Raw genomic sequence first — 24,760 nt, 5'->3', positions numbered from 1 at the left:
GGCCTTCCCAGCAATGCCAACATCCTGTGAATATATATGTTTTAAATTCTCTCATGCAATAAAAGGTGTGAAGGGTTAGAAAATTCTGTCCTTGGTCTACTTTAAACAAAGCATCATGGGTCCCTGACCGGAAACATGAAGGTTTGGTCTGGGATCATAGTACATTTTTTGTAATAATACAATTGTAGTGCATTTATTTTGTATTTTTAGCCTAAATGATTGATTTTTTGTTGCTTTAGTGAAGCTTTGCATCAAGTACTATGCAAATTAAAGAGCTGGAGCAAAAAAGGGCATATTATAGATCTTGATTAAAAGTGTGCAGGAGTAGGACAATAACTGCAGAGTATCCTCTGGTTTGAATACTTGCCTTGTATATAAGTGAGCCATTGAAACATTACTTTAAACTAACAAGCTGTGGTGAAGTACCCAAATCAAAAGAATATCCCCAAAAAACTGGATTCACCTTTTCTAGTATAATCCTATCTATTATATGGTCCAGTGAACAAGGTGCTCAGGTGTACCTTTTTGCAGATAGTAAGAAGCAACACGAGCAACAACCCAAAGACCACACCTACCCCATCCAACTAAATTGGTCTATTTGGGAGAACTGCCACTGCAATGGTACTGACCAAGACAGGGAAATATACACCCTTTAATTTGCTTGGTTATCCCATCCTTCCAATGCACAGGAAAAGAAAGGAAACCTCACATCAAATCAACTTTAGTTATCTGAAAGGCGATGTGACCATGAATCTTTTAAATACAGATCTTCACCATAATGTTTTGAGGTTTTTTTAAAGACACACTACACAGCCGGAGGTTAGTTCAGTGTAATGTTTCAATGGCTCATTTATATACAAGGCAGATATTCAAACCAGAGGACACTTAGTTATCATCCTACTCCTGCACACTTTTAATCAAGTTGCATAATGTGCCCTTTATTACTCCAGCTCTTTAATTAACACAGTACTTGCATACAAGGCAAAGCTTCAATAAAGTAAAACAAAAAGTAAATCATTTAGGCTAAAAATATAAAGTACATGCACTACAATTGTATTTGTTTTAATGTGTTATGATCCTAGACCAAACCTCCAAGTTTTCAGTCAGTTTAAAGTAGACACAGGCCGGAATTTTCCAACTCTTCACACAAGCGGGATCTTCCAGACCCACTGATGTGAACAGGTTTGAATGGCTCTCCAGTCCCGCTGCGGGGAAACAGGATGGGCTGCTGGAAAATTCCGGTTGAAGTTTGAGATTTAAGACATTTGCTCAGGTGAATAAAGTCACAAACTCCCATGGATTTTGAACAAACAAAAATAAACGTTATTGTACAAAGTCAGAAACATAAAACTACTTACACTATTTATACTCTATCCTGTGGTCAAACATACCACATTGCACAATAAATGACATGTGCAGACAAGACAGATTCCATGGTTTTCTCAACAACCCACTCAGCTGTCAGTAAACAATGAGTCAACCAATCTCATTTCAACTTCGTCCCTCACCAGATTTCAGTCATCGCCTTCGAAGATCTTGATGTGCCATCGATGAACACATGACGAGTGGTGAACGTAACTGAGGCTTTAATAAACTAAACAGAAAGCCTCCTGGCCTCGGATCCCGAACTGGGGCAGCAGCGGAGCCTAGCCACCTTTATACCGAGCCCGGGGAGGCGGAGCCAGTAGGCAGTAGTTTACCACATTACATATAATAGTGGCAGTTTACCACAATATACAGATTATATAATACAGTGGTTCGGATCCAGCAGGGACAAGCCCAGGCATGTAACAGTACAACAGTACAATTCAGTGGTTTACCACAGATCTCACACTGGATTTCTCCCCACAAGTTGTTCCAACTCAGACAGTCCCAATGACAGCCAACCTCAAAGGGTTTCAATCTTATCTCCCAAGATTCTGATTCCAGAGTAGGCACCAGGCACAAAATTAGCTCTTTGGCTGCTCCATGCAAAGTATTATTGCTCCAAAAGGATGCCTTTGCCCCAGTGGCCTGCAACACAGTCACCAACCTCTGCCTTCTTCAATTGCCTGAGCCCTCAACGTCCAGTCTGCTAACCACAGCCCTTGGAGGCACTTTTTCTGTTCCGCTTTCTTTTTAATTAACGGAGTGCTCTTCATTTCCTTGTTCCTTTCTGGGATTAGTCTGTTAGGATGTCTCCCTGTCCCCTCCCCGGGAAAATCCTCTGCAATGGCTCTCCACTCCCAATTTTGTTTTCACTTTCATGCAGGTGGACTGGTGTCAGGATGACCAAGCCTTTACTGCCGGAGAACACCAGGGCAAGCATGTGCAACCAAACAGGATGCTGCACACTGCAGGAATCTAAATCCTTAGCCCCAAGAACTTAACGTACTGAATTGTTCGTGCGCAGCCCATTCCTCAAGTCTGTCAGGAGTTCTGACCTTTCTCAATGAGAAGGCAAGTTATCTTTTGTATCACAAGATTGAGGAGTTTGGCATCTATAGGAGAAAGGCTGTTTGCCATACTCCACTAAAGGATTATTTTCTTCATCCTTTCTTTACTTAAATAGTTTTGTAGCAAACACTAAGGAATTATATTTCTCCAATTTAAATTCTAGCTGGACTGGAGATGAGGTGGGGAAATGGTGAAGAGTAATATAAATGGATATGTATGCTCACTTCAGTCTCTACTTTTGTTAAGTATCCTCCACTTATTTTGTTGTTGATTTTATACTGCTGAGGAAATTCTTCTCCCTACCGCTCCCACATTGACATTTTACATATTATTTTATTTTCAAAAAGCTGCTTAGAGTGTCCCAAAAAGATGTTCCATAAGGAGCAAGGTGGAAGGCAATTACACACACTGTTTATCCAGTCCCATGGAATACAATCACTTGAGCAAAACTACAACCAATTCAGGAAAACTCTAGGAAATCCCTGTCTGGCATTCTAAGTCAATCAAAAAAACTTCTATAATAAGAGCAGAAAAGGCTAGAAACACTCAGCCGGTCATGAAGCATCTGTGGAGAGGGGGACAGAGTTAACGTTTCAGGTCAATGACTGTTCATCAGAATTCAAAAATGTTGGAAAGGTTCCAAGTGAAAAGGTGAGAGGTAAACAGAAAGGGAAAGTCTGGAAGAGAAGAGAGGTGAGATGGTTTTGTGGTGCAAAGCCAAACGGAGTGGTAATGGGACACGGAAAGAAACAGAAGATAAGGGGCGCGATTCTCTGACCCCCCCCACCGGGTTGGAGAATCGCCGGGGGCTGGCGTGAATCCCGCCCCCGCCGTGTCCCGAATTCTCCGCCACCAGAGATTCGGCGGGGGTGGGAATCGCGCCGCCCCGGTCGGCGGGCCCACCCCCGGCGATTCTTCGGCCCGCGATGGGCTGAAGTCCCGCCGCTGTCAACCCTCTCCCGCAGGCGTGGATTGAACCACCTTTTGAACGCCGGGACAAGGCGGCTCGGGCAGGCTCCAGGGTCCTGGGAGGGGGGGGCACGGGGCAATCTGGCCCCGGGGGGTGCCGCCACGGTGGCCTGGCCCGCGATCGGGGCCCACCGATCCGCAGGCGGGGCTGTGCCGTGGGGGCACTCTTTTTCTTCCACCTTCGCCATGGTCTTCACTATGGCGGAGGCGGAAGAGACCCCCTCCCCTGCCCATGCGCGGTGATGACATCAGCAGCCGCTGACGCTATCGCACATGCGTCGCCCGGCGAAGACCTTAGATATCAGTCCACCTTCCAATACTTTCTTCTAACACCATCCCTCCTAATCTCAGTCTTTGTAGAGTTTTCACTATCCCATGCCATTCATTCCCTCTCTGCACCTTAACCATCAGTTCTCAGTAAAGACCTCAGCCTCGGACTTACAGTTGCGGCGATGCGGAGCTAAGTCGCACATTCGGCAGCTCCCGACAGAAACTGACTTTTGGGCTATTTTTAGGGCCCCCAGCGGCATTTGTTCGACGGTTCCCAGTGTGGGAAGGTGATAGTAACATTTCCCCGGCGCTGTATGGATTGGACCAGGAGTGGAGCGGTGAAAAAAGTAGTTTTGGAGCAGCGAAAAGTGTGAGGGAGGAAAATCAAGATGGCGGCAGGTGGAGACCAGGCAGCGTGGGTGCAGTGGTCGCAGGAGCAGCAGGAGTTTCTCCAGCGCTGCTTCACGGAATTGAAGGCAGAGCTGTTGGAGCCGGGTTCGATAGACAAGCTGCTCGAGACCCAGAAGGCCCAAGGGGCGGCGATCCGGGAGGTGCGGCAAAAGGCCTCGGAGAACGAGGACGAGATCTTGGGCCTGGCGGTGAAGGTAGAGGCGCACGAGGCGATGCATAAGAAATGGCAGGAGAAGTTCGAAGACATGGAGAACCGGTCGAGGAGGAAGAACCTGCGGATTCTGCGGGGCCCCTGGAGCTGGAGGGTGCCCATCGAGTCCTGGCAAGGAGGCCCAAGCCCAACGAGCTGCCAAGGGCGGTGCTGGTGCGGTTCCACCGCTTCGTGGACAGGGAGTGTGTCCTAAGGTGGGCAAAGGAGGAGCGGAGCAGCAGGTGGGAGAATGCAGAAGTCCGGATATACCAGGGCTGGAGCGCAGAGGTGGCCAAGAGGAGGGCCGGGTACAATCGGGCTAAGGCAGCTCTGCATCGGAAGGGGGTGAAATTTGGAATGTTGCAGCCGGCGCGACTGTGGGTCACTTTCAAGGACCACCACCACTACTTCGAGACGACGGAGGAGGCGTGGACCTTTATCCAGGCCGAAAAGTTGGACTCGGATTGAGGGTCGGTTGCGAGGGGATGTCGAGAGGGGATTGATGTGATTGTTGTGTTTTGGGGTGGGGTGTTCGGTTCTGTTTCGTACTGTTTTCTTTTTGGGTGCTGGGTGGTGTAGGGTGAAATGGTTCGTAGTGGGGGTTTGGTGAGAGTGTGGGCGTCGGTGGTTGGAAGCGGGGGCCACATTGTGGGGGGTAGGGAAGAGAGGAGGCCCGAGGTGGGGGAGCTGGGATCAGGCCACGAAACGGAGCTGCGCCGAGGGGGCGGTGCCGGCTTGGTGGAAAGCGCAGGTTTTTCCTCCTGCGCTAGGGAAGGAAGGGCGCGGGGTCAGGGGGAGGGGTGGTGCTGGAGAGGAGCGCCCGCTGATGGACAGGAGGGGGGGGGGGGAGGAGTCTCACACTGGGGGGGGTCGATGAAGTGGCAGGAGAGGAGTGTCAGCAGGAGTCAGCTGACTTAGGGGAGTACTATGGGGGGAGCAACGCAGCTAGGGGGAGCCTACTCCCGGTTTGACTTCTTCGTTTTGAGCAGAGCACTGATCCGGAGGGTGGAGGACACGGGGTGTTTCTGGAACGGAGCAGAGACAGAGGAGGGCTAGCGTTGCCTAATCTGTGTGGGTACTACTGGGCTGCCAATGTGGCGATGATACGCAAGTGGGTAATGGAGGGGGAGGGGGCGGCGTGGAAGAGGCTGGAGATGGCGTCTTGTGTGGGCACGAGCCTGAGAGCGCTGGTGACGGCATCGCTGCCATTCCCGCTGTCAAGGTACACCATGAGTCCAGTGGTGGCGGCGACCCTCAAAATTTGGGGGCAGTGGAGACGCCACAGGGGGGAGGCAGAGGCTTCGATGTGGTCCCCGATCCGGGAGAACCATCGATTTGTCCCGGGGAGAATGGGTGGGGGGTTCCTGAGCTGGCACAGGGTAGGTATTAGAAGGATGGGGGACCTGTTTATAGATGGGACGTTTGCGAGCCTTGGGGCGTTGGAGGAAAAATTCATGCTCCCCCCCTGGAAACGCCTTCAGGTATATGCAGGTAAGGGCGTTTGTAAGACGGCAGGTGAGGGAATTTCCACTGCTGCCAGCACGTAGGATCCAGGATAGGGTGCTCTCGGGGGTGTGGGTTGGAGAAGGCAAGGTCTCGGCGATCTACCAGGAGACGCAGGAGGAGGAGACCTCGGTGGAGGAGCTGGGGGAGGAGATAGACGAGGGTACGTGGGCGGATGCGCTGGGTAGGGTAAATTCTTCCTCCTCTTGCGCCAGGCTTAGCCTGATACAATTTAAGGTTCTGTACCGGGCGCACATGACTGGGCCAAGGCTGAGTCGGTTTTTTGGAGTGGAGGACAGGTGTGTGAGGTGTTCGGGGAGCCCAGCAAATCATGCTCACATGTTCTGGGCGTGCCCAGCGCTGGATGGGTTCTGGAGCGGCGTTGCGAGGACGGTGTCTAAGGTGAGAAACACCCGGGTTAAGCCGTGCTAGGGGCTCGCACTATTTGGGGTATCGGACGAGCCGTGAGTGCAGGAGGCGAAAGAGGCTGGTATTCTGGCCTTTGCGTCCTTGGTAGCCCGGCGGAGGATTCTACTACAGTGGAAGGATGTGAGGACCCCGAGCGTGGAAGCCTTGATCAGCGACATGGCAGGAAAAATTGGAGAGGGTAAAATTTGCCTTAAGAGGATCTGTGCAAGGGTTCTTCAGGCGGTGGCAACCGTCCTAGGCTTTCTAGCGGAGTGTTAGGAGGTGGTCAGCAGCAGCAGCAACCCAGGGAGCGGGGGTACTTTGGGTGTACTACTGTGTTTATTATCGTTTAATGGGGGCTTGTGTATTGGGGGAATACGTGACATCGCTACAAGATGTATATTGCTGTGTTCTTTGTTTTTTCTTACTTGTTGAAAGTATGTAAAAATTTGAATAAAAATATATATATTTTTTTAAAAAGTAAAGACCTCAGCCTTTGCTCACACTCTTACCCCAGGTTCAAATGATGATGAGCTCTTTCTTTTATACAAGAGTCTTCTGCATGCACAGCGATCCTTCCTCCCATCTCCTGAATTCTTGTTTGATTTGGAACCCTCCATTTTACCGTCTCTTACCTCTTCATTATGAACTGCAAGTCTTATATCAGCCACCTAAAACTCCTCCCTTCCTCTAATCTCCCTTCCTCCAATCTCCCTTTCTCTAATCTTGCAGAATTCTGCTCGTTCATATTAAACCTTAATTGTTATTGTTAAAGCTGCTGGTTAGGACAGCACTGTTGTTGCTTGGTGACCAGACTTTCGTGTTAAGGAGGTTTATCCCCAACTTTACTCCTACCTCCCTGGACCTTGAATCCCACTACGGCATCAAGCCATTGTTTCCATGACTACAACTGATCCACAAGAGGCTTGCCCTGCGAGGTACATTCCTGTCCCAGGAAATTGACCGCTTCCTCGATTAATTTTTCTCTGTTGACCTTCCTCTCATGTCTGCGACATCTCCAGTACCCACCATCACTTTCACCACAGGACGTTGGCACAGTGGTTAAGCACTGCTGCCTCACAGCGCCAGGGACCCGTGTTCAATTCCGGCCCTGGGTGACTATCTGTGTGAAGTTGCACATTCTTCCCGTGTCTGTGTGGGGTTCTTCCCGGTGCTCCGGTTTCCTCCCACAGTCCAAAGATCTGCAGGTTAGGTGGATCGGCCATGCTAAATTGTCCAAAAGGTTAGGTAGGGTGGGAGCTTGGGCCTAGGTGCTCTATCGGAGCAGACCTGATGGGCCGAATGGCATCCTTCTGTACTGTAGGGATTCCATTTCCAGTTTCTTAGCCTTATCAGTCCCCATTTCACCATCCAATCTCCCTACTCCTTCAACCATCACCAGGAGAGCCTGTTCCTTTCCTGAGCACAGGACCAATCAGTTCCTGTCCACCAATACTAAAATTTGCCTATTTGAAAGTATTCTTTATATTGAGCAACTTTGCCTTTAATTCCACTCACTTGCTCCAAATGAAGTCTCACTATTGGAACCCATATGAATCCTAGATATGCCAGCTTTCTCAGTGTATTCTTTGATCTACAGGAGTGTTTGTGTCCATTCATACAGAACTCCATCACTCATCTCCCTGTCCAATACATTGTTGACTGTGAGTGTCATTGTCCCCAATTCCAGGACTTGAATGAAACAGCAACTTTGCTTCCAATTTTCACCATTCTCTTACCTTCACATGTTCAATGTCTGAATCTTCCCTTTTAGGAATAGTTCAATTACTAATCTTTTTTTAGCCATTCAAAGGTTGTGGGATTCATTGGCTTGGGATGGGATTCTCCGCCTGCGCCTGCCCAGCGACCGGAGAATCTCGCCCAAGGTCAATGGATTTTTCCACTCTACCCAGCTTGCCCGCGGCGTTCCTGCGGCGGGCAGGGCGGGAGAATCCAGCCCTCGGCCAGCATGAATTGCCCATCCCTAATTGCCCTTGAGAAGGTCGAAGTGAGCTGCCTTCTTGAACCATTGCAGTTCGAAGGGTGCAAGTACATCCACAGTGCTAAAAGCACACCATCTCATACAGATACCTTGACCACACTTTTGCTGCTTGTAAAGAATTTCATTACATTCTCACAGCCTCTATAACTCTGTTGTAACTGTTCTGACGAAGCCAGCTTCCACACCACTACGGTATCTCCCATTTTCCTCAGCCGAGGATTTCCCTACACTGTGTCTGTCTCCATTCTATTTCCCGTACTTTCCCTCCCTCCAAGAACCACATCCTTTGTCCTCCTCCTCCACAGCAGAAGCCTCCACATTTAAACGGATCATCCTCTATCGTTTACACCACCTCCAGTACTGTGCCCATCCATACATCATTGCCTCCCCTTTCAAATACAAAAACATTCCCCACAACAACCTGGTCCACTCTTCAATCACAGCCTGCACCCCTGCCCCTCTACATACTCAATAAATGCAATATCTGCCTTTCACCTCCCCTTTCCCACTGTCCACAACCTCAAACACACCTTCCACATGAAATTTACTTGTATTTCTTCAGTAACTGTAGTCGCTGTTTGCCATGTCCTGGAAGGCGGTAGGAGGAGTAATGCAAACACAGATTAGTGTCCACTTTGCTGAACATGTCTATTCAGTCCACAAAAGTGATCCTAAACTTGCCATTTTAATTCTCCATTGCAGTCAAATGCCAACCTCGGTCTTCAGTCTCCTAATCCTTTCCCAATGAAAACTCAAGCAGCAGCAACTCTTCTGCAAATTTGGCACTTTCAACTTTCCAAAGTTGAGTTCAGAAACTTTAGACCATAACTACTAACCCCATTTTCTCAGAAAACCGGGCCTGGTAATGGCTCTGCTGCTAATATTTAATCTTCCTCGGAATTTGTCTTGTGATCAGCCTCCAGCCTTCTAGCACCAACCCTTTTGTCATCCAATCACCATAAGACCATAAGACATAGGAGCAGAATTAGGCCACTTGGCCCATCGAGTCTGCTCCGCCATTCAATCATGGCTGATATTTTCTCATCCCTTCTTCCCATAACCCCTGATCCACTTATTAATCAAGAACCTATCTAACTCGGTCTTAAAGACACTCAATAATTTGGCCTCCACAGCCTTCTGCGGTAAAGAGTGCCACAGATTCACCACCCTCAGGCTGAAAAAATTCCTCCTCATCTCACAAACTTTCGATTTTGTTCTTTCATGACCCTCATCCATGTTTTTGTACTTGCTTTTAAATACCTAACATCTTCCATGATGTGGAGATGCCGGCATTGGACTAGGGTGGGCACAATAAGAAGTCTTACAACACCAGGTAAAAGTCCAACAGGTTTGTTTGGAATCACTAGCTTTCGGAGCACCGCTCCTTCCTCAGCAATCGCCAAGCAGAAACTGATTGCCAAGTTCCGCACACATGAGTATGGTCTCAACTGGGACCTTGGATTCACGTCTCATTACATTCACCCCCCACCATCTGGCCTGGGCTTGTAAAATCCTACCAACTATCCTTACTTGAGACAATTCACACCGCTTTAACCTGTGATTATCCCTCTCTCCAGTCGCATCGTCTGGACCTGTAAATACTTAATTACCTGCAAAGACTTGCATTCAAAGTATCATCTTGCATCACTGACTTTGTCTGTATATGTGTTTGTGGAACCCACCTCTTCAATCCGAAAGCTAGTGATTCCAAACAAACCTATCGGACTTTAACCTAGTTTTGCAAGACTTCCAGTCATTGGAAAAGTCATTGACCTGGTCATTCTTCTCTCTCCACAGGGGCTGTCTAATGAATTGAGAGATTCCAGTATTTTCTGCTTTTCTTTCAGATTTGCAGAATCCACCAGTATTTTGTTTTTCTTCAAGAACAAAGATTTACATTAATTTCACTCCAGCTACATGAAATGAATATTAATATAAAAATATCAAGAGATCGAAAACAGGCTTCCGGTGGGGTGGGCGAGCAGGGTGGCCGCAAAAAAAAGAGCTCCCGCCGGTGGCCGCGATTCCGGGGAAATCCCCGAGCCTTCACGCACCCCTGACTATCGGCGGCCTTTGGGGCCGCCACGAGCAGCCAGCGGGGCCGGTTTAAAAGGCGGCGAAGAACCCCGCGCGGGTGTCAGGCGGCGGGGGCGGAGGTGCCGGGCCCGGCAGGTCAGAGCAGCGGGAGCGGAGCTTCGAAGAGGTCGAGGCGGCAGGCCCGAGTGCCATGTAGGGAGGGTGCTCCACGTCGGATGGCTCCCACCTAGGAAGAAGAAGGTTGAAGCCTGGTCCCAGGTGAATGTAGAGGAGAAAGAAAGAAGATTTATGGAAGTTTGGTAAAAGTTTTTTTTTTGAAAAAGAAGAATGTCAGATTGATGAAGGGCAGGCGGGTGAAGGGGGAGAGAGGAGAAAGGAAAGAAGATAAAAAACAATAAGCCGCTAAAAGATGCGAAAAGCAGCGGCAACGAAAGGAGGAAACGCGGGTTCGCCGCCGAAGGAGAAGACAAGCAAAAGCAAAAAAGTGTTGACAGGATGGCGGAAGTCGAACTGCAAGGCGGGGCCACACTACTTACGGTGGAGAAGATGACCGAGGTGATGGTGGTGGAGCTGGAAAAACGTTTGGTGAGGCACATGGAGATCCTGAGGAAAGAGATGGTGGTTGTGGGGAGGTCATTGTTGGAGGAGGCAATCGGCCCGATCAGGGTGGAGGTGGCAAAGGCATTGGCCGAGGTGAGAGAGCAGGGCGAGAAGATGAAGGAGGTGGAGGAGGCCGTGACACGACACAGCGACCAGGTCACCTCGATGGGGGACGAGCTGCGGATGGTGGTGGAGGTTAACAGAGGGCTCCGAGCAAATCTGGAAGACTTGGAAAACCGCTCAAGGTGGCACAATTTGAGAATTGTGGACTTGCCCGAAGGGACAGAGAGCCAAGGCCAACGCAATACTTCGCTAAGAAGTTGGCGGAGCTGATGGGGGAGGGTGAGAACCCCACCCTGTACGAGCTAGACCGAGCTCATCGGTCATTAAGGCCGAAGCCCAAAGTGAACGAGCCGCCAAGGGCAGTAATTATCTGCTTCCATAAGTTTTGCATGAAGGAGAAAGTATTAAGCTGGGCGAAGCAGGAGCGTGAGGTGCTGTGGGATGGTACTGCGGTTCAGATCTACCAGGACTGGACGGTGGAGTTGGCAAAAAGATGAGCGGCGTTTGGGCGAGTGAAGGCGGCTTTGTACAAGAAGGGGGTGCGATTTGGTGTGGTGTACCCGGCGAAGTTGAGAGTAACATATAAAGCCAAATACTTTTATTTTGAGACAGCGGAGGCAGCTGAGGCGTTCGTGAGGGCAGAAGGCTTGGGACAGACGTGAAGAGCGGAACTGGAAGAGAGACTGTGGGCTGTGTTTGAGCGGCTGGAAAATGTACAAATGTTACAACTTTCTTTTTACTGATTTGTATTGAAATTTACTTCTCTTTGCATTGTTACAGAGTTCAAGTTAATGGCGTTCTGTGTTGCGACAGTTAAATGTTATGTTAGTGAATTGTAGGGGTTGGATTGTTGGGTTTGTTTTGGTGTTTCTTTCTCTGGGACTGGGCGGAAGGGGGCGAGAGGTATTGGCTTGGGGGGGGGGGGGGGGGGGGGGGAGGAGCCACCCGCACTAGCTAACTAGAGTCAGTTAGTGAACGGGGTGAGGTGAGAGGAGGACTGCGGACGTTGGAGCCTAGATAGCAGGCTTCAATGGGCCTACGAGGCGAGCAAGAGGGGGTGGAGGGAGGGATGTTGGGGGTGTTTTTGTAGGGGGGGTTCTTGGGAGGGGGGGTTGGAAGGGGTTTGATGTTAACAATGGACAGGGGCGGGTCAGGCTTATGGGGCAGGGCCCGGTGGTATGGTGATGGTGGATAAGAAAAGGTGGGGGGGGGGGGGGGTGAGAGACCCCCAGTAAGGATAATCACGTGGAACGTGAGAGGGCTAGGAGGTCCGGTCAAGAGGTCAAGGGTGCTTGCACATTTTTAAAGTTTGAAAGCCGATGTAGCAATGCTGCAGGAGACTCACTTGAGGGTGAAGGACCAGATGAGACTTAAAAAGAGCTGGGTTAGCCAAGTGTTTCACTCCAGATTTGATGGAAGGGCTCGAGGGGTAGCGGTGCTGGACAGCAAAAGGGTACGCTTCCAGATGGAGAAGGTGGTGGCAGATCAGGGGGGGTAGATATGTGATTGTGACAGGGGCGCTGGAGGGGAGATTAATGGCACTGTTAAGTGTATACGGTCCCAATTGGGACGATGTGGGATTCGCGAGGAAGGTGTTTGGGACTATTCCCGACTTAGACACGCATGAGCCGATTGTGGGGGGGGGGGGGGGGGGGGGGGGGTACTGGAACCTGGTGCAGGAGCCAAGGTTGGACAGATCACGGCCGTGCTTGCTGGTCCCATCAGGGGGGGGCGAAGGCGCTGGCTGGGCTAATGGGAGTGGTGGACCCTTGGAGGTTTCTGCACCCAAGGGAACGGGACTCACGGATCGACTTTTTTGTGGTGGGGAAGGCTTTGCTGGCTGGAGTCAAGGGGTCGGAATACTCTGCAATTACAGTGTCAGATCACGCTCCACATTGGGTGGATATGGTGCTAGAGAAGGGGGCAGCGCAGAAACCGGGGTGGAACCTGGATGTGGGGCTTTTGGGGAACCAAGTATTCTGTGAGAAAATTGAAAAGGTAATTAAGGAATATGTAGGTTTCAATTGTACGGGTGAGGTGTCGAAGGCAGTCGTCTGGGAGGCTCTAAAGGCGGTGGTGAGAGGTGAGGTAATTTTGTTTAAGGCCAGGGTGGATAAGGAGGAGAGGTTGGAGTGGCAGAGGGTAATAGATGAGATGTTGGAGGTAGATAGGAGGTATGCAGAGGATGGGGACCCGGCGAAGCTGGAAAAGAGGAAGGAACTACAGGCGAGCTTCGACTGACTGTCAACCAGGAAGGCGGTGCGCCAACTGAGACGAGCAAGGGGTGCAGTTTATGAACATGGAGATAAGGCAGGTATGTTAGGTCAGCTCCGGAGGGAGGCAGCGGCAACGGAAATTCTTCAGGTGAAGGATAGGGCAGGGAAGTTGGTGGTGGCCCCAGTGTTGATTCACAAGGTTTTTGAGGAGTTTTATGAGAGGTTGTACAAGTCAGAGCCACCAGGAGGAGACCGTGAGATGCAGGAATTTCTCGATGGGTTGGAGTACCCAAGGCTAGGGGAGGGGGACAGGGCTACATTAGAAGGAGCAATAGTGGAGCAGGAGATAAAGGATGCAATTGGGAGGATGCAGTCGGGGAAGGTGGCAGGGCCGGATGGGTTTCCGGTGGAATATTATAAAAAATTTAAGGATAGGTTGGCACCCCTGATGGTGGGGATGTTTGAGGAGGCGATAGGGAAGGGGGTGTTGCCGCAAACCTTGGGGCAGGCATCGATTTCCCTGTTACTAAAAAAAGATAAGGATCCGACGGAGTGTGGGTCGTATCGGCCCATATCACTTCTGAATGTGGACGTAAAAGTGTTGGCGAAGGTACTGGCGGGTAGGCTGGAGGAGTGCCTCCTGAAGGTAATAGGGGAGGATCAGACGGGGTTCGTGAAAGGGAGGCAGCTGTTTTCGAACATTAGGAGGGTTTTGAACGTTGTTATGGCACCAGCGGAAAGAATGGAAACAGAGGTAGTTGTGGCATTGGACGCCGAGAAGGCATTTGATCGGGTAGAATGGGGGTACCTGATGGCAGTGCTGGAGCGGTTTGGGATTGGACCAAGGTTTGTGAACTGGGTAAAGCTATTATATAAGGAACTGAAGGCGAGTGTCCGCACAAATAATGTCAGTTCGAGATATTTCTCGTGGGACAAGACAGGAATGTCCTATGTCCCCCCTGCTGTTTGCACTTGTGATTGAGCCGTTGGCCATCGCATTGAGAAGTTCGGGAGCATGGAAAGGAATAGTGCGGGGGGGGGGAATAGAGCATAGGGTGTCCTAATATGCAGACGACTTGCTGCTGTATGTGTCGGAGCCGAGTGCATCGATAGGAGGAATATTGGAGCTACTGCGGGTATTTGGGTCTTTCTCTGGGTACAAGTTGAACCTGGACTTTGTGAGTACTTTGTGTTGTCTCAGCCGGGGGTGGGAGGACTGCCATTCCGTAGAGCAGGGACTCACTTTAGGTATCTGGGGGTGCAGGTTGCCCGGGAGTGGGGGAGGCTTCGCAGGTACAACATCACTAGTTTGGTGGGGAGAGTGAAAGCCGATCTGGCAAGGTGGGACGGCCTTCCTCTGTCACTGGCAGGTCGGGTACAGGCGGTTAAAATGAATGTGTTGCCGCGATTCCGGTTTATTTTTCAATGCCTATCGATTTTCCTGCCAAAGTCTTTTTTCAGGGAGATTGAGGGAAGGATTACCTCATTCATATGGGGAGGGAAGGTGGCCAGAGTGAGAAAGGTGCTGCTACAGAGGAGAAGGCAGGCAGGGGCTTTGGATCTCCCGAACTTGTTGTACTACTACTTGGCGGCGAATGTGGAGAAAGTGCGGAGCTGGGTCAGAGGGGTGGATTCTCAGTGGGTCAGAATGGAGGAGAGTTTGTGCAGGGGGTCGGGGCTGAAGTCACTTGCAACAGCGCCGCTCCAGATTGCTCCGGGGAAATATTCAGGGAGTCCAGTAATAATAGCTTCATTGAAAATCTGGAGGCAGTTTCGCCAACACTTCGGGTTGGGTTTAGGGTCAAGGGAAATGCCGATTCGGGGGAACCACAGATTTAAGCCAGGGAGGTGGGATGGAAGTTTTCGGAAATGGGAAGAGAGGGGGATTAAGACCTAAAAAGGCTAAAAGATTTGTTTCTTCGGGGTCGGTTTGCAGGATTGAGGGAACTGGAAGCGAAGTGTGGGCTGGAGCAGGGAGAAAGGTTTAGGTACATGCAGGTTCGGGATTTTGCCAGGAAGGAGATACAGAGCTTCCCAGAGGAACCGGCCTCCACATTGCTGGAGGAGGTGTTGACGACAAGGGGACTGGAGAAGGGGCAGTGTCAGAGGTGTACGGAGCTATTCTGGAAGAGGATAAGGCACCACTGGAAGGGATCAAAGCAAAATGGGAGGAAGAGTTGGGAGAGGTTATAGAGGAAGGGGTCTGGTGTGAGGTGCTCCGGAGAGTGAATGCCTCCACCTCATGTGCGAGGTTGGGGCTGATACAGCTGAAGGTGGTATATAGAGCGCACCTCACGAGGGCGAGGATGAGCCGATTTTTTGAAGGAGTAGAGGATGTGTGTGAGCGTTGCGGGGGGGGGGGCGAATCACGTTCATATGTTTTAGTCCTGTCCAAAGCTAGGGGAGTACTGGAAGGAGGTGTTTAGGGTCATTTCCAAGGTGGTGCGTGTGAAACTGGACCCGGGTCCCCAGGAGGCCATATTCGGGGTGTCGGACCAGCCAGGGTTGAAAACGGGAGCGGAGGCAGATATCATAGCCTTCGCCTCGTTGATCGCCCGAAGGCGGATCCTGCTGGGATGGAGAGCAGCCTCTCCACCCAGTGCCCTGGGGTGGCGGGGGGACCTGTTGGAATACTTGACCCTTGAGAAGGTTAAGTTCGAACTGAGGGGAAGTTTGGAGGGGTTCTACAAGTCATGGACACTATTTATTATGCACTTTCAAGAACTGGATAACATCGAACATTAGTTGGGGAGGTGGGAGGGGGGCTGTGTAGATTAAGGGTGACTATGGGTCATCCCTGATTCCTTTTTGTCATTTGTTTATGTAAACATGTGGGCTGAGGTTTGGGGGTTGGTGGGCGGATGGGATCGTTGTTATTATGGGGATTGACATATCTTGCTGACTATTGTTTATTGTTGATGGGTGTAAATGTGGGAGAAAATGTGAAAAAGGAGAATTTTTTTTAAAAAATTAAATTAAAAAAAAATTAAAATTAAAACATTTTAAATTTAAAAAAAGAGATCTAAAACACCAACTATTCACTAGTTTTTAATTGAATGGCTGAGCATGACACACCAATGAGTCAATGGGGTTTGTCTTCAGTCACAGATGGGCAGCACGGTAGCATGGTGGTTAGCACAATTGCTTCACAGCTCCAGGGTCCCAGGTTCAATTCCCGGCTTGGATCACGGTCTGTGCGGAGTCTGCACGTTCTCCCTGTGTGTGCGTGGGTTTCCTCCGGGTGCTCTGGTTTCCTCCCACAGTCCAAAGATGTGCAGGTTAGATGGATTGGCCATGCTAAATTACCCTTCGTGTCTAAAATTGCCCTTAGTGTTGGGTGGGGTTACTGGGTTAGGGGGATATGGTGGAGGTGTGGGCTTGGGAAGGGTGCTTTTTCAAAAGAGCCGGTGCATACCCGATGGGCCGAATGGCCTCCTTCTGCACTGTAAATTCTATGATTCTATGATTCAGTCTTGCGTCCAGTCAGTTATTTTCAGCCAGTAGAGAACATACATAAATGAAGGACAGGAAAAGACTGGTCCATCAAGCTAGCCGCATTTGTTCTAGTTGTGATTGAGCTCTCTGCCCAATTCGCCACTAGTTAGAATAGAGAAAAACCATGGCTAATATAGGAAATACTCAGTGATTCCTCTCTGTCCCCCCCCCTCCCCAACAAAGGAAATCAGGCAGGTTTCAGTGGACCATAGTGGCCAAGACACAAATTCCCAAATTCCCCTACCTTTTATATGCACTAATGTTGACCACACTCGGAATTCAGCCAGCTCCCTTCTGAATGCTTCAAGTGAAGTCACATTCACCGTGTGTGCTGGCAACTTCTTCCAGAGATTCACGTCTATCGGCAGAAAGACAATAAAGAATGTTATGTCTTTCACAACTTCAGGGTGAATGTAGCTGATGATGTCCTCGACTCCCTACATACCTCCTGTTTCCTGCTGCTGCATAACTTTGAACCTTGGGTGTTCAGTCACAAGGCCTTTAAGTTTGTTTGAATTTAAAATTTTCCTACTCTTGTATGATTCCATGGTGCAATATGACATTCAGGCGTTCGGTCCTTCTGGTCACAATTAGCCTCATCAGTATCCTGCACTCCTATCGTCTCCATAAATTTTGATTTTCCTAATTTTCCATGCAACTGAACCCTCCCCCCACTATTTAGTTCCCCCACTATTTAGTTCACGCGGACTCTTTTTTAGAGCAATTCAAATCAGGCCCATTCCCAGTTTTAGTTTCTTATTATTAATTTAATGGGATGTGGGCTTTTCTGGCTAACCCAGCATTTATTGCCCATCCCTAACTTCCCTCGAGAAGGTAGTGATGAGCTGCCCTCAACTGCTCCAGTCCATATTGTGTAGGTACACCCATTGTGCTGTCAGCAAGGGAGTTCCAGGAATTTTGAATCAGTGACAGTGAAGAAATGGTGATAGATTTCCAAGGCAGGATGGTGAGTGGCATGGATGGAAACTTCCAGATGGCGGCGTTCCCATGTGTCTGCTGCCCTGTCCTTCTAAATGGTAGTTGTCGTGAGTTTAGAAGGTGCTGTCGAAGGACCCTTTTGTGAATTTTGACAGTGCATCTTGTAAATGGTACACACTGCTGCTACTGTGCAGTGGTAAGAGGGAGTGCAGGTTTGTGGATGGGGTGCCAATCAAGATGGATGCTTTGTCCTGGATGGTGTTGAACTTCTAGAGTGTTGTTAGAACTACACTCATCCAGGCAATAGGAGCGTATTACATCACACTCCTGACATATGACTTGGAGATTGTGGACAGTCTTCTGGGGAAATCGGCGGAGTGTTACTCGCCGCAGGATTCCTAGCCCCTAACCTGCTCATGGAGCCAGTGTTTATATGGCTAGCTCAGTTCAGTTTCTTGTCAATGGTAATCCCCAGGATGTTGCAAGTGGGGGACTCATGATGGCAACGCCTTTGAATGTCAAGGGACAACAATTACATTCTTTCTTGTTGGAGATGGACATTCATGCCTTGTGTGGCATGAATGTTATTTTCCACTTGTCAACCCAAGCCTGGACATGGACTGCTTCAGTATGAAGAGTCACTGAACATTTCATTGTGAACATCCCCACTTCTGACCCTATGATGGAAGAAAGGTTAGTGGTGGGGTTGCAGATGAGCCGGGAGTGCAGGAGGCGAGAGAGGCCGATGTTTTGGCCTTTGCATCCCTAGTAGCCCGGCGAAGGATTCTACTTATGTGGAAAGAAGCTAAACCGCTGGGCGTGGAGGCCTGGATAAACGATATGGCAGGGTTCATAAAATTGGAGCGGATAAAGTACGCACCAAGAGGTTCGGCTCAAGGGTTCACCAGGCGGTGGCAACCGTTCCTCGACTATCTCGCAGAGCGATAAGGGAAAATAGGAAAGGTAGCAGCAGCAACCAAGGGGGGTGGAGAGGACTCATTTGGGTCCTCAGGGGTTTTATGTGTGTGTTTATATATTAGTTATTTATATTAGATTTTACGAAGTTACTATTTTAGTTATTATTTCTGTTGTTTCTTATTTTGTTGTTGGCAGTTGCCGTTAGTTAGCATATTATTTATTTAAAAAACGATCAATGTATATATTATTACAAAGTTGTAAAATGGGAAATTTTTGTATTTGTTTGATCGAAAAACTTTAATAAAATATATTTTTTAAGAAAAAGAAATGTTAGTGGTGAAGCAGCTGAAGATGGTTAGGCCTAGGTTACTACTGCAGCAATGTCTTGGATCGGAGGTAACTGAACTCCAATCACCACAACCATCTTTCATTGTGCCAGGTAGGACTCCAACCAGCAAGAGGTTCCCCCTCCCCCCCCCCCCCCCCGTTTTCCATGGACTCCTGTTTTGCTAGGGCTCCTTGATGCCATACTCGGTCAAGTGCTGTCTAGAGATCAAGAGCAGTCACCTTTAGCCTGGTTTTCCTGCAAGTTTAGTCCCCTCAAGTGCCCATCCAATTTCCTTTCAAAAATCATTGATCTGTGTCCATGATCTTTATAGCCAGCGAGTTGCATGTCATTATTACTCACTGCATAAAAAATCCTTACTCCTACCTCCCATGCATCCTTTAGTCAAAACCTCAAATCTATGCTCTCTAGTCCATGTACTAGCAGCTATTTTCTGTTTACCTTATCTAAGCCTGCCGTAATCTTGTACACCTTTATCAAATTTTCCCTCAATCTCTTTTGCTCCAAGGAAAAGGTTTCTACCTCCTCCAATCTATTTGTAGCAAAACTTCGATGAACTAGAATCTTGAGGAACATTTCTATTTATAGAAGGTAAATTGTGGGTTTGCTGGGATCGAAAAGATTAACGGTTACTAGGTCTCCTGAGGTTTGAGATAATGGCTTCAGATTGTAGGAAGATTTCCCAGTATTGGTCCCAAATTAGACATGGATATTTTCCCTGTAAGGATGCAGATCAATGATGGGCGTGACTACACCATACCCAATTAAGCAGGCTTAATTGCTCAAACCTTTTGCATGTACATGTGCAAACTGGAGCAATTCTTTTTCCTATTTGGAACTAGACAGGCAGAAAATTATTTTTTAATTTAAGTTAAAAGAGACATAATGTTCCATTAAGTAAACCATTTAGGACTCTGGGGCGAGATTCTCCGACCCCCCGCCGGGTCGGAGAATTGCCGGGGGCTGGTGTGAATCCCGCCCCCGCCAGTTGCCGAATTCTCCGGCACCGGAGGTTCGACGGGGGCGGGAATTGTGGCGTGCCGGTTGCCCCCCCCCCCCCCCCCCCGCGGCGATTCTCCGGCCCGGATGGGCCGAAGTCCCGCTGCTAGAATGCCTGTCCCGCCGGTGTGGATTAAACCACCTCTCTTACCGGCGGGACAAGGCGGGGCAGGCTCCGGGGTCCGGGGGGGGGGGGGGGGGCGCGCGGGGCGATCTGGCCCCAGGGGGTGCCCCCACGGTGGCCTGGCCCGCGATCGGGGCCCACTGATCTGCGGGCGGGCCTGTGCCATGGGGGCACTCTTTTCCTTCCGCCTTCGCCACGGTCCCCACCATGGCGGAGGCGGAAGAGACTCCCTCCACAGCGCATGCGCGGGGATGCCATGAGCGGCCGCTAACGCTCCCGCGCATGCGCCGCCCGCCAATGTCATTTCCGCGCCAGCTGGCGGGGCACCAAAGGCCTTTTCCGCCAGCTGGCGGAGCGGAAATCAGTCCGGCGCGGGCCTAGCTTCTCAAGGTGAGGGCTCGGCCGGTCAAGGGGCGGAGGATTCCGCACCTGTGGGGCGGCATGATGCCGGACTGATTTGCGCCATTTTTGGCACCGGTCGGCGGATATCGCGCTGATACCGGAGAATTTCGCCCCAGGTGAGGAGAAATTTATTCACCAGGGAGTGGTGAATCAGTGGAATTCACTACAACAGAAAGTAGTTGAGGCCAAAACATTGTGTAATTTCAAGCAGGAATTAGGTATAGCTCTTGGGGCTAAAGGGAACAAGGGATATGTGGGAGAAGGCGGGATCAGGATCTAGAACTTGATCAGACATGATCATAATGAATGGCGGAGCAGCTTCGAATGGCTTCCTCCTGCTTCTATTTTCTATGCATAGAACATAGAACGATACAGCGCAGTACAGGCCCTTCGGCCCACGATGTTGCACCGAAACAAAAGCCATCTAACCTACACTATGCCATTATCATCCATATGTTTATCCAATAATCTTTTAAATGCCCTCAATGTTGGCGAGTTCACTACTGTAGCAGGTAGGGCATTCCACGGCCCCACTGCTCTTTGCGTAAAGAACCTACCTCTGACCTCTGTCCTATATCTATTACCCCTCAGTTTAAAGCTATGTCCCCTCGTGCCAGCCATTTCCATTCGCGGGAGAAGGCTCTCACTGTCCACCCTATCCAACCCCCTGATCATTTTGTATGCCTCTATTAAGTCTCCTCTTAACCTTCTTCTCTCCAACGAAAACAACCTCAAGTCCATCAGCCTTTCCTCATAAGATTTTCCCTCCATACCAGGCAACATCCTGGTAAATCTCCTCTGCACCCGCTCCAAAGCCTCCACGTCCTTCCTATAATGCGGTGACCAGAACTGTACGCAATACTCCAAATGCGGCCGTACCAGAGTTCTGTACAGCTGCAACATGACCTCCTGACTCCGGAACTCAATCCGCTACCAATAAAGGCCAACACTCCATAGGCCTTCTTCACAACCCTATCAACCTGGGTGGCAACTTTCAGGGATCTATGTACATGGACACCTAGATCCCTCTGCTCATCCACACTTCCAAGTACTTTACCATTAGCCAAATATTCCGCATTCCTGTTATTCCTTCCAAAGTGAATCACCTCACACTTCTCTACATTAAACTCCATTTGCCACCTCTCAGCCCAGCTCTGCAGCTTATCTATATCCCTCTGTAACCTGCTACTTCCTTCCACACTGTCGACAACACCACCGACTTTAGTATCGTCTGCAAATTTACTCACCCACCCCTCTGCGCCTTCCTCTAGGTCATTGATAAAAATGACAAACAGCAACGGCCCCAGAACAGATCCTTGTGGTACGCCACTTGTAACTGAACTCCATTCTGAACATTTCCCATCAACCACCACCCTCGGTCTTCTTTCAGCTAGCCAATTTCTGATCCACATCTCTAAATCACCCTCAATCCCCAGCCTCCGTATTTTCTGCAATAGCCTACCGTGGGGAACCTTATCAAACGCTTTGCTGAAATCCATATACACCACATCAACTGCTCGACCCTCGTCTACCTGTTCAGTCACCTTCTCAAAGAACTCGATAAGGTTTGTGAGGCATGACCTACCCTTCACAAAGCCATGCTGACTATCCCTGATCATATTATTCCTATCTAGATGATTATAAATCTTGTCTCTTATAATCCCCTCCAAGACTTTACCCACTACAGACGTGAGGCTCACCGGTCTATAGTTGCCGGGGTTGTCTCTGCTCCCCTTTTTGAACAAAGGGACCACATTTGCTATCCTCCAGTCCTCTGGCACTATTCCTGTAGCCAATGATGACATAAAAATCAAAGCCAAAAGGTCCAGCAATCTCTTCCCTGGCCTCCCAGAGAATCCTAGGATAAATCCCATCAGGCCCCGGGGACTTATCTATTTTCAGCCTGTCCAGAATTGCCAACACCTCTTCCCTACGTACCTCAATGCCATCTATTCTAATAGCCTGGGTCTCAGCATTCTCCTCCACAACATTATCTTTTTCCTGAGTGAATACTGACGAAAAATATTCATTTAGTATCTCGCCTATCTCTTCAGACTCCACACACAACTTCCCATCCCTGTCCTTGACTGGTCCTATTCTTTCCCTAGTCATTCGCTTATTCTATGTTTCGAAGTACTACAGATTAGAGTAAAATAGTTTTGCTTACATGTTAGCTTGCTTTGGGATTAGAAGAGTTGGGGGATGGGGAGGGAGAGGGAGCAGGATAATGAAGGTCTCTTATGGGGCTTCTGATCTGTTGTGTGCAATAGTAATGATGGTAAAACTGTCAGTACTACTATTGCGATCCCGGAACAACCCGGATAGAAACCCCAATATTTTATTTAATTTGTACGACTGTGAGGAAAGGGTACGTCACTCCAGAAGTGATTCCACGCACAAATAGGGATATGGTATATCAAAACAAATTATTACTTATACAGAATTACTAACTTTATGCAAAAAAAATAGCTTATACAATTATCAGTTAAATAATAGCAATGAAACACTGAATCCCAACTGCTAGCTTTTATCTCCACTCAAACAATCCCCATCTCAAGTCAAGTCTACTTTTAACTACAGTTCGCCAAACCAGAGATGTCTTCGATAAACCACTCAAGGAGGAGAGAAATCCCCCAGGAAACAGTTTACAGATTCTTATCTGTGTCAAACTACAGTTTAATCTGCCACCCTTCTCCGAAACTGTTGTTCTGTTCACAGGCACGCCACTGAATTTTGCATTGAGACTAAGTGTTGACGCCGGCACAGGATTGGTGGAGTTCCAAGACAGCAAAACTGGCACTGCACCTGGACTGATTCAACTACTATTAAGGGGCTAGAACTAGCGCCACATGGAACACAATCGATTCCAATGTGAAACAGTGCAGGATTCGCGGTTTCACACCCAGGAAGCAGACAAGATGCAGCCGCATATACATACTTCACTCCCCGCACCCTCCATCCCAGCCAATCAAATGACAGCGAGGAGAGCGGCACCCAGTTTCACGAGGAGGGGCTGCCAGATGCTGCAATTCGCCGTGCCTGGACGAAGGTGGCAGAGGCGATCAGTGCCACCAGCAACACTGTTCGGACTGGCCAGCGTGCCGAAATAAACTGCATAACCTCCTCCGGGTGACCACAGTGAACCTGACCTCCCGACTTCCCTTCCCCACCCAGAAGGTGGCCGAACCGCCACCCTGCACCGCAAGTTGGTACCCATCCCGACCGTCCTGGTTGGTACCCATACCGACTGCCATGGTTGGTATCCATACCGACTGCCATGGTTGGTACCCATCCCGACTGGGCGACGAAGGGAGATCTTGCTGAGTTGCAGTTCCTCATGATGTGTGTCAACCCCCCAACACAACACAATCCTCCCTCCCCCCCCCCCCCCACTCTTCACACTCACCACCCCGCTCCCTGTGAGCCAAGCATTGACATAGAGAGCAGCTCGGACGGCAGCCCTCGACCAGAGATGCAGGTCACCCTCGGCGGGATTCTCCAATAATAGGGCTATGTCCCCACGCCCGCGAACAAACGCGCTCAAATCTCTCTGGACTTACCTGGAATAAGTCCAGGGTGATTCTGGGATTTGCAGGGGGCTAGCAGGACCCTGGAGTGCTCCTCGCAGCTCCGGCTGCCAATACGACGCTCTGCACTTCCGGACAGGGGGGGTCCACGCATGCGTACGGTGGCAACCTGTGTCGCCAGCCCCGCGCGACATGGCCGACCCACAACACGGACCGGCACCAAGAGGATAGCACCCCCCACCAGATTTTGTGCACCCACGGATTGGTGGCCCCCCGATCGATAACTTGGTTGTCCTGGAGGCCCCTCCCCTCCCCGGTGAATGATCCCCCTTGCCCCCAACCAGGGCCGCCGTGAACTGGCCGAGTGCCCGCCGGGTGGAACCATGAGAGAACCACGCCGGCGGGAACTTGGCCAGCTGCACTGGGAGAATTGCCACGGGGGCCTTTTTCCAATCGGCCGATTAGCGCCGATTCCCCGGGGACTGGAGAATCGCGGGAACGGCGTCGGACCCGATCTCAGGCCTGGCGCCCATTCTCCGCCCCTGCGTCGACCGCAATTTCGGCACGGAGGCTCGGAGAATCCCGTCCCATTTGTCGACCATCCACCATCCCAGAGACACTCACCTGGGCTGGGCAATTTGGTGAGGAGGCTCCTAGGACACTATCTGGTGTGCACCACACAGCTGATCCGGTACAGCAGGTGGAGGTAGGAACTCAAGAGGGGACGGACAGGTTTCGGGCTTCTGGAACGGACAGTCCCATCGATTGTGAAGGTGCAGTCGCAGAGCCATGGATTACATGAGGCATCCAACCACGTGCAGGAGATGGTGCCGACAATGCGTGCCACCCAGTCCAACACCACACGGGTGGCGTCTGCGGTAGAGACATTGGGGCTGATGGTTTTG

At 50.0% G+C, this 24,760-nt stretch overlaps 1 protein-coding gene across 2 annotated transcripts in view; it reads right to left on the bottom strand.

Moving 5' to 3' along the window:
• LOC140391659 (phospholipid scramblase 1-like) overlaps positions 1–24,760 on the bottom strand; it is a 133,033-nt gene that overhangs the window by 87,540 nt on the left and 20,733 nt on the right. Inside the window, exon 2 of one of the 2 annotated variants that reach the window (XM_072476368.1) lies at positions 16,845–16,958. The exons of the other annotated variant lie outside the window; for it this stretch is intronic. The gene's annotated coding sequence lies outside the window, so the exon portion shown is untranslated. The remainder of the gene's footprint in view (positions 1–16,844; positions 16,959–24,760) is intronic. 2 annotated transcript variants of the gene reach the window in all.

Source organism: Scyliorhinus torazame, chromosome 15, assembly GCF_047496885.1.
Source record: "Scyliorhinus torazame isolate Kashiwa2021f chromosome 15, sScyTor2.1, whole genome shotgun sequence".
Classification (NCBI taxonomy): Eukaryota; Metazoa; Chordata; class Chondrichthyes; order Carcharhiniformes; family Scyliorhinidae; genus Scyliorhinus; species Scyliorhinus torazame.
Note: the sequence above shows the minus strand (reverse complement) of the source record. Positions and strands in the feature narration are given on the sequence as shown.